Source organism: Hypomesus nipponensis, chromosome 28, assembly GCF_054491055.1.
Source record: "Hypomesus nipponensis isolate SF chromosome 28, ASM5449105v1, whole genome shotgun sequence".
Lineage (NCBI taxonomy): Eukaryota > Metazoa > Chordata > Actinopteri > Osmeriformes > Osmeridae > Hypomesus > Hypomesus nipponensis.
This window is the reverse complement of record NC_140388.1, coordinates 1,122,501-1,127,500: the sequence shown is the minus strand read 5'-3', so window position 1 is coordinate 1,127,500 and position 5,000 is coordinate 1,122,501. Positions and strand designations below refer to the sequence as shown.

General features: G+C 47.0%; 11 non-coding genes and 5 pseudogenes across 11 annotated transcripts; all 16 read right to left on the bottom strand.

Annotated features, from left to right (window-relative positions):
- Window positions 1-36: 36 nt before the first annotated feature.
- LOC146219050 (5S ribosomal RNA) lies at window positions 37-155 on the bottom strand. The gene has a single exon (XR_014752440.1). It is a non-coding gene; the product is annotated as a 5S ribosomal RNA (ribosomal RNA).
- A 186-nt stretch (window positions 156-341) lies between these two features.
- LOC146219049 (5S ribosomal RNA) lies at window positions 342-460 on the bottom strand. The gene has a single exon (XR_014752346.1). It is a non-coding gene; the product is annotated as a 5S ribosomal RNA (ribosomal RNA).
- A 170-nt stretch (window positions 461-630) lies between these two features.
- Window positions 631-749, bottom strand: LOC146219048 (5S ribosomal RNA). The gene has a single exon (XR_014752726.1). It is a non-coding gene; the product is annotated as a 5S ribosomal RNA (ribosomal RNA).
- Window positions 750-967: 218 nt separating this feature from the next.
- On the bottom strand, window positions 968-1,086 carry LOC146219047 (5S ribosomal RNA). The gene has a single exon (XR_014752725.1). It is a non-coding gene; the product is annotated as a 5S ribosomal RNA (ribosomal RNA).
- A 240-nt stretch (window positions 1,087-1,326) lies between these two features.
- On the bottom strand, window positions 1,327-1,445 carry LOC146219046 (5S ribosomal RNA). The gene has a single exon (XR_014751827.1). It is a non-coding gene; the product is annotated as a 5S ribosomal RNA (ribosomal RNA).
- Window positions 1,446-1,625: 180 nt separating this feature from the next.
- Window positions 1,626-1,744, bottom strand: LOC146219045 (5S ribosomal RNA; annotated as a pseudogene).
- Window positions 1,745-1,922: 178 nt separating this feature from the next.
- Window positions 1,923-2,041, bottom strand: LOC146219044 (5S ribosomal RNA; annotated as a pseudogene).
- Window positions 2,042-2,225: 184 nt separating this feature from the next.
- LOC146219043 (5S ribosomal RNA) lies at window positions 2,226-2,344 on the bottom strand. Its single transcript, XR_014751826.1, has one exon. It is a non-coding gene; the product is annotated as a 5S ribosomal RNA (ribosomal RNA).
- A 224-nt stretch (window positions 2,345-2,568) lies between these two features.
- Window positions 2,569-2,687, bottom strand: LOC146219042 (5S ribosomal RNA). Its single transcript, XR_014751825.1, has one exon. It is a non-coding gene; the product is annotated as a 5S ribosomal RNA (ribosomal RNA).
- A 222-nt stretch (window positions 2,688-2,909) lies between these two features.
- On the bottom strand, window positions 2,910-3,028 carry LOC146219041 (5S ribosomal RNA). Its single transcript, XR_014751824.1, has one exon. It is a non-coding gene; the product is annotated as a 5S ribosomal RNA (ribosomal RNA).
- Window positions 3,029-3,212: 184 nt separating this feature from the next.
- LOC146219040 (5S ribosomal RNA) lies at window positions 3,213-3,331 on the bottom strand (annotated as a pseudogene).
- A 174-nt stretch (window positions 3,332-3,505) lies between these two features.
- On the bottom strand, window positions 3,506-3,624 carry LOC146219039 (5S ribosomal RNA). The gene has a single exon (XR_014752439.1). It is a non-coding gene; the product is annotated as a 5S ribosomal RNA (ribosomal RNA).
- A 174-nt stretch (window positions 3,625-3,798) lies between these two features.
- Window positions 3,799-3,917, bottom strand: LOC146219038 (5S ribosomal RNA; annotated as a pseudogene).
- Window positions 3,918-4,099: 182 nt separating this feature from the next.
- Window positions 4,100-4,218, bottom strand: LOC146219037 (5S ribosomal RNA). The gene has a single exon (XR_014751823.1). It is a non-coding gene; the product is annotated as a 5S ribosomal RNA (ribosomal RNA).
- A 232-nt stretch (window positions 4,219-4,450) lies between these two features.
- Window positions 4,451-4,569, bottom strand: LOC146219036 (5S ribosomal RNA). The gene has a single exon (XR_014751822.1). It is a non-coding gene; the product is annotated as a 5S ribosomal RNA (ribosomal RNA).
- A 174-nt stretch (window positions 4,570-4,743) lies between these two features.
- On the bottom strand, window positions 4,744-4,862 carry LOC146219035 (5S ribosomal RNA; annotated as a pseudogene).
- Between the last annotated feature and the right edge of the window lie 138 nt (window positions 4,863-5,000).

Genomic DNA, 5,000 nt, shown 5'->3' with positions numbered 1-5,000 from the left:
TTGCAAGATTTCAGTTTCTAAGTGAATGAGCAAAAGAGCATACAGCACCTGGTATTCCCAGGCGGTCTCCCATCCAAGTACTAACCAGGCCCGACCCTGCTTAGCTTCCGAGATCAGACGAGATCAGGCGTTGCCAGGCTGGTATGGCCGTACGAAATAAGTTGACAACCATAGGCTACTTATCCATATACAGATTTAGCAATTGACAATGCAAGGTGGTCTCTCTCTCTCTCTCTCTCTCTCTCTCTCTCGTGTCAAAATGAAAACAGCTTCCAGCCCCTTTCATGAAGGACTACTTGTGCATATTGCAAGAATTCAGTTTCTAAGTGAATGAGCAAAAGAGCATACAGCACCTGGTATTCCCAGGCGGTCTCCCATCCAAGTACTAACCAGGCCCGACCCTGCTTAGCTTCCGAGATCAGACGAGATCGGGCGTTGCCAGGCTGGTATGGCCGTACAAAATAAGTTGACAACCATAGGCTACTTATCCATATACAGATTTAGCAATTGACAATGCAAGGTGGTCTCTCTCTCTCTCTCGTGTCAAAATGAAAACAGCTTCCAGCCCCTTTCATGAAGGACTACTTGTGCATATTGCAAGATTTCAGTTTCTAAGTGAATGAGCAAAAGAGCATACAGCACCTGGTATTCCCAGGCGGTCTCCCATCCAAGTACTAACCAGGCCCGACCCTGCTTAGCTTCCGAGATCAGACGAGATCGGGCGTTGCCAGGCTGGTATGGCCGTACCAAATAAGTTGACAACCATAGGCTACTTATCCATATACAGATTTAGCAATTGACAATGCAAGGTGGTCTCTCTCTCTCTCTCTCTCTCTCTCTCTCTCTCTCTCTCTCTCTCTCTCTCTCTCTCTCTCTCGTGTCAAAATGAAAACAGCTTCCAAGCCCTTTCATGAAGGACTACTTGTGCATATTGCAAGATTTCAGTTTCTAAGTGAATGAGCAAAAGAGCATACAGCACCTGGTATTCCCAGGCGGTCTCCCATCCAAGTACTAACCAGGCCCGACCCTGCTTAGCTTCCGAGATCAGACGAGATCGGGCGTTGCCAGGCTGGTATGGCCGTACCAAATAAGTTGACAACCATAGGCTACTTATCCATATACAGATTTAGCAATTGACAATGCAAGGTGGTCTCTCTCTCTCTCTCTCTCTCTCTCTCTCTCTCTCTCTCTCTCTCTCTCTCTCTCTCTCTCTCTCTCTCTCTCTCTCTCTCTCTCGTGTCAAAATGAAAACAGCTTCCAGCCCCTTTCATGAAGGACTACTTGTGCATATTGCAAGATTTCAGTTTCTAAGTGAATGAGCAAAAGAGCATACAGCACCTGGTATTCCCAGGCGGTCTCCCATCCAAGTACTAACCAGGCCCGACCCTGCTTAGCTTCCGAGATCAGACGAGATCGGGCGTTGCCAGGCTGGTATGGCCGTACGAAATAAGTTGACAACCATAGGCTACTTATCCATATACAGATTTGGCAATTGACAATGCAAGGTGGTCTCTCTCTCTCTCTCTCTCTCTCTCGTGTCAAAATGAAAACAGCTTCCAGCCCCTTTCATGAAGGACTACTTGTGCATATTGCAAGATTTCAGTTTCTAAGTGAATGAGCAAAAGAGCATACAGGACCTGGTGATCCCAGGCGGTCTCCCATCCAAGTACTAACCAGGCCCGACCCTGCTTAGCTTCCGAGATCAGACGAGATCAGGCGTTGCCAGGCTGGTATGGCCGTACGAAATAAGTTGACAACCATAGGCTACTTATCCATATACAGATTTAGCAATTGACAATGCAAGGTGGTCTCTCTCTCTCTCTCTCTCTCTCATGTCAAAATGAAAACAACTTCCAGCCCCTTTCATGAAGGACTACTTGTGCATATTGCAAGATTTCAGTTTCTAAGTGAATGAGCAAAAGAGCATACAGCACCTGGTATTCCCAGGCGGTCTCCCATCCAAGTACTAACCAGGCCCGACCCTGCTTAGCTTCCGAGATCAGACGAGATTGGGCGTTGCCAGGCTGGTATGGCCGTACGAAATAAATTGACAACCATAGGCTACTTATCCATATACAGATTTAGCAATTGACAATGCAAGGTGGTCTTTCTCTCTCTCTCTCTCTCTCTCTCTCGTGTCAAAATGAAAACAGCTTCCAGCCCCTTTCATGAAGGACTACTTGTGCATATTGCAAGATTTCAGTTTCTAAGTGAATGAGCAAAAGAGCATACAGCACCTGGTATTCCCAGGCGGTCTCCCATCCAAGTACTAACCAGGCCCGACCCTGCTTAGCTTCCGAGATCAGACGAGATCGGGCGTTGCCAGGCTGGTATGGCCGTACGAAATAAGTTGACAACCATAGGCTACTTATCCATATACAGATTTGGCAATTGACAATGCAAGGTGGTCTCTCTCTCTCTCTCTCTCTCTCTCTCTCTCTCTCTCTCTCTCTCTCTCTCTCTCTCTCTCTCTCTCTCGTGTCAAAATGAAAACAGCTTCCAGCCCCTTTCATGAAGGACTACTTGTGCATATTGCAAGATTTCAGTTTCTAAGTGAATGAGCAAAAGAGCATACAGCACCTGGTATTCCCAGGCGGTCTCCCATCCAAGTACTAACCAGGCCCGACCCTGCTTAGCTTCCGAGATCAGACGAGATCGGGCGTTGCCAGGCTGGTATGGCCGTACGAAATAAGTTGACAACCATAGGCTACTTATCCATATACAGATTTAGCAATTGACAATGCAAGGTGGTCTCTCTCTCTCTCTCTCTCTCTCTCTCTCTCTCTCTCTCTCTCTCTCTCTCTCTCTCTCTCTCTCTCGTGTCAAAATGAAAACAGCTTCCAAGCCCTTTCATGAAGGACTACTTGTGCATATTGCAAGATTTCAGTTTCTAAGTGAATGAGCAAAAGAGCATACAGCACCTGGTATTCCCAGGCGGTCTCCCATCCAAGTACTAACCAGGCCCGACCCTGCTTAGCTTCCGAGATCAGACGAGATCGGGCGTTGCCAGGCTGGTATGGCCGTACGAAATAAGTTGACAACCATAGGCTACTTATCCATATACAGATTTGGCAATTGACAATGCAAGGTGGTCTCTCTCTCTCTCTCTCTCTCTCTCTCTCGTGTCAAAATGAAAACAGCTTCCAGCCCCTTTCATGAAGGACTACTTGTGCATATTGCAAGATTTCAGTTTCTAAGTGAATGAGCAAAAGAGCATACAGGACCTGGTGATCCCAGGCGGTCTCCCATCCAAGTACTAACCAGGCCCGACCCTGCTTAGCTTCCGAGATCAGACGAGATCGGGCGTTGCCAGGCTGGTATGGCCGTACGAAATAAGTTGACAACCATAGGCTACTTATCCATATACAGATTTAGCAATTGACAATGCAATGTGGTCTCTCTCTCTCTCTCTCTCGTGTCAAAATGAAAACAGCTTCCAGCCCCTTTCATGAAGGACTACTTGTGCATATTGCAAGATTTCAGTTTCTAAGTGAATGAGCAAAAGAGCATACAGCACCTGGTATTCCCAGGCGGTCTCCCATCCAAGTACTAACCAGGCCCGACCCTGCTTAGCTTCCGAGATCAGACGAGATCAGGCGTTGCCAGGCTGGTATGGCCGTACGAAATAAGTTGACAACCATAGGCTACTTATCCATATACAGATTTAGCAATTGACAATGCAAGGTGGTCTCTCTCTCTCTCTCTCTCATGTCAAAATGAAAACAACTTCCAGCCCCTTTCATGAAGGACTACTTGTGCATATTGCAAGATTTCAGTTTCTAAGTGAATGAGCAAAAGAGCATACAGCACCTGGTATTCCCAGGCGGTCTCCCATCCAAGTACTAACCAGGCCCGACCCTGCTTAGCTTCCGAGATCAGACGAGATTGGGCGTTGCCAGGCTGGTATGGCCGTACGAAATAAATTGACAACCATAGGCTACTTATCCATATACAGATTTAGCAATTGACAATGCAAGGTGGTCTTTCTCTCTCTCTCTCTCTCTCTCTCGTGTCAAAATGAAAACAGCTTCCAGCCCCTTTCATGAAGGACTACTTGTGCATATTGCAAGATTTCAGTTTCTAAGTGAATGAGCAAAAGAGCATACAGCACCTGGTATTCCCAGGCGGTCTCCCATCCAAGTACTAACCAGGCCCGACCCTGCTTAGCTTCCGAGATCAGACGAGATCGGGCGTTGCCAGGCTGGTATGGCCGTACGAAATAAGTTGACAACCATAGGCTACTTATCCATATACAGATTTGGCAATTGACAATGCAAGGTGGTCTCTCTCTCTCTCTCTCTCTCTCTCTCTCTCTCTCTCTCTCTCTCTCTCTCTCTCTCTCTCTCTCTCTCTCTCTCTCGTGTCAAAATGAAAACAGCTTCCAGCCCCTTTCATGAAGGACTACTTGTGCATATTGCAAGATTTCAGTTTCTAAGTGAATGAGCAAAAGAGCATACAGCACCTGGTATTCCCAGGCGGTCTCCCATCCAAGTACTAACCAGGCCCGACCCTGCTTAGCTTCCGAGATCAGACGAGATCGGGCGTTGCCAGGCTGGTATGGCCGTACGAAATAAGTTGACAACCATAGGCTACTTATCCATATACAGATTTAGCAATTGACAATGCAAGGTGGTCTCTCTCTCTCTCTCTCTCATGTCAAAATGAAAACAACTTCCAGCCCCTTTCATGAAGGACTACTTGTGCATATTGCAAGATTTCAGTTTCTAAGTGAATGAGCAAAAGAGCATACAGCACCTGGTATTCCCAGGCGGTCTCCCATCCAAGTACTAACCAGGCCCGACCCTGCTTAGCTTCCGAGATCAGACGAGATTGGGCGTTGCCAGGCTGGTATGGCCGTACGAAATAAATTGACAACCATAGGCTACTTATCCATATACAGATTTAGCAATTGACAATGCAAGGTGGTCTTTCTCTCTCTCTCTCTCTCTCTCTCTCTCTCGTGTCAAAATGAAAACAGCTTCCAGCCCCTTTCATGAAGG